The sequence below is a fragment of the Schistocerca piceifrons genome, chromosome 4, assembly GCF_021461385.2.
Source record: "Schistocerca piceifrons isolate TAMUIC-IGC-003096 chromosome 4, iqSchPice1.1, whole genome shotgun sequence".
Lineage (NCBI taxonomy): Eukaryota > Metazoa > Arthropoda > Insecta > Orthoptera > Acrididae > Schistocerca > Schistocerca piceifrons.
The window spans coordinates 762,410,488-762,413,701 of record NC_060141.1 but is presented as its reverse complement, the minus strand read 5'-3'; the positions used below and the strand labels follow the sequence as shown (position 1 = coordinate 762,413,701).

The 3,214-nt window shown below is 45.0% G+C and overlaps 1 pseudogene; it reads left to right on the top strand.

Annotated features, from left to right (window-relative positions):
* The first annotated feature begins 254 nt into the window (after positions 1-254).
* Positions 255-372, top strand: LOC124796490 (annotated as a pseudogene).
* The last annotated feature ends 2,842 nt before the right edge of the window (positions 373-3,214 follow it).

Genomic DNA, 3,214 nt, shown 5'->3' with positions numbered 1-3,214 from the left:
TATGTGAGGTAAGTGATTGATGAAAGGTATAGGTTATTGTTAGTCAGGGCCATTCTTTTGTAGGGATTGTTGAAAGTCAGATTGCGTTGCGCTAAAAATATTGTGTGTCACTTTAAGCACAGTCATTTATAATTTTTCTAAGGGGACGTTTCAGCTGGTAGCGGCTCCACAGCGGTGTGGAACTGGGTCCTATGGTTCAGCTGAAACGATCACTGATTGGAAATGATTATGTTCGGCTTCTTGGAGACTATCTGGGCAACGGCCTTGCCGCAGTGGATACACCGGTTCCCGTGAGATCACCGAAGTTAAGCGCTGTCGGGCGTGGTCGGCGCTTGGATGGGTGTCCATCCAGGCCGCCATGCGCTGTTGCCATTTTTCGGGGTGCACTCAACCTTGTGATGCCAATTGAGGAGCTACTCGGCCGAATAGTAGCGACTTCGGTCAAGAATATCATCATAACGACAGGGAGAGCGGTGTGCTGACCCCACGCCCCTCCTATCCGCATCCTCCACTGAGGATGACACGGCGGTCGCATGGTCCCGGTAGGCCACTCGTGGCCTGAAGATGGAGTGCTTTTTTTTTCTTGGAGACTATTTGCGGCCATTCAAGTATGGAATTTTTATGGATGACTATGTTACCAGGCCACAATTTTTCTCGACTGTTTTGAAGATCATTTTGGGCCATTCAAGCTATTGATTTGGCAACTCAGATGACGCGACATGACTCCATCGAACATTTATGGGACATAATCGAGAGGCCAGTTCGTGCACAATGTCCTGCACCAGCAACACTTTCGCAATTATGGACGGCTATAGAGGCAGCATGGCTTAATATTCCTGCAGGGAACCTCCAGTGACTTTCTGAGCCCATGCTACGTCGAGTTGGTGCACTACGCCAGGGAAAAGTCAGGAACGATATTGGGAGGTATCCCATGACGTTTGTCACCTCAGTCGTTTCTGTGTAAGCCTTAACTACTGCTATCCGCATCCATTTGAACCTGCTTACTGTATTCGAGCCTGCACCCTCCCTCGTTCAGTTTCAACCCCCTCTCCCTCCTCCACCATCCTCCACACGCTTCCCTTAATTATCAAACCGTTATTTCTTTGTTGCCACTCAATCTTTCTGTCAACCGATCCCTTCTTTTACTCAGACAGTGCTATAATTTTTTTTCCCACCATTCGCCTTTATAACTCCTGATTAGTTAATCAAGCTACCCATGCAATAATAACCAAAACGGCCTTGCTGTTCTGGTACTGCGAACGGCTCAAAGCAAGGGGAAACTACAGCCGTAATTTTTCCCGAGGGCATGCAGCTTTGCTGTATGGTTAAATGATGATGGCGCCCTCTTGGGTAATAGTCGAGGGGCATGAAAGGGAAGCAGTGGTTGGGAAAGGAGTGAGACAGGGTTGTAGCCTCTCCCCGATGTTATTCAATCTGTATATTGAGCAAGCAGTAAAGGAAGCAAAAGAAAAATTCGGAGTAGGTATTAAAATTCATGGAGAAGAAGTAAAAACTTTGAGGTTCGCCGATGACATTGTAATTCTGCCAGAGACAGCAAAGGACTTGGAAGAGCAGTTGAACGGAATGGACAGTGTCTTGAAAGGAGGATATAAGATGAACATCAACAAAAGCAAAACGAGGATAATGGAATGTAGTCAAACTAAATCAGGTGATGCTGAGGGAATTAGATTAGGAAATGAGACACTTAAAGTAGTAAAGGAGTTTTGCTATTTAGGGAGCAAAATAACTGATGATGGTCGAAGTAGAGGGGATATAAAATGTAGACTGGCAATAGGAAGAAAAGCGTTTCTGAAGAAGAGAAATTTGTTAACGTCGAGTATAGATTTAAGCGTCAGGAAGTCGTTTCTGAAAGTATTTGTATGGAGTGTAGCCATGTATGGAAGTGAAACATGGACGATAACTAGTCTGGACAAGAAGAGAATAGAAGCTTTCGAAATGTGGTGCTACAGAAGAATGCTGAAGATAAGGGGGGTAGATCACGTAAGTAATGAGGAGGTATTGAATAGAAATGGGGAGAAGAAAAGTTTGTGGCACAACTTGACTAGAAGAAGGGATCGGTTGGTAGGACATGTTTTGAGGCATCAAGGGATCACAAATTTAGCATTGGAGGGCAGCGTGGAGGGTAAAAATCGTAGAGGGAGACCAAGAGATGAATACACTAAGCAGATTCAGAAGGACGTAGGTTGCAGCAGGTATTGGGAGATGAAGGAGCTTGCACAGGATAGAGTAGCATGGAGAGCTGCATCAAACCAGTCTCAGGACTGAAGACCACAACAACAAAACCCATGCAATATTTAATATTCTTCTGTAGGGCGTCTGGAGACTTGCAGACATGGAGACTTGGGGCCAGCGGAGATTTATTGACGGAATCGGTAAAAGGGGGGGGGGGGGGGATTTACCTGGTCCGAAGTACTGGCTGCCCCCTCGGCAGTAATACCCATCGCAGCTGCGGAAAATTGCTTCCACTTCGCACAATACGTCATATTCATACAATAAATAGTATTCTTTAAAATCACACTTTATTAAAAAGTCTTGACATCCAGCTGTACCGTGCTTAATTACACAATGATTCCCGCCTGGCTAGCGGCGCGGTCTCCGACGCTGCTTCCCCAGCGGGAAGGCGTGCCGGTCGGTGTCGTGTATTCTCCGCCCTGTGAATTTTCCGTCCTGTGTAATTTCCGCCCAGGAAAGGTCGAGGAATGGTCTACTAATCCCCCGTGTGCTCTCCGCCCTGTGAATTTGCCGCCCAAAAAAGGTCGAGCAAGGGCCCACTAATCCCCTGGGGACGCCAGCTAGCATGCTCAAGCCATATGGCACAAACCATACTATATGTTGCATGTAATAACTCAGTGTTATTAGTTCTGATATGTATATGTTTTTAGGTAAAGAGTTCTTACTGATTAAAAGTAAAAAAAAGATGATACTATTAATTTATGCAGAACTTTGGTTTAGAACAAATACACAGCGACGTTGCCCAAGTGGAGCACAAAATAACTAAATAAATAAATAAACGAGTAAATTACGGTCAGGTTTTTGAAGGGTCATTTGTTGGCTGGTTCAATGCTGAAATTTATTAAACTTACGTCAGACAAGCGCTCGACCCAGAGGATATGAAAGAAGGCGCAAAAATATTATAGTTCAAGAGTGCATTTGTAGATGATGAAAAAATTGACGAGACTAACAAAAATGAAGA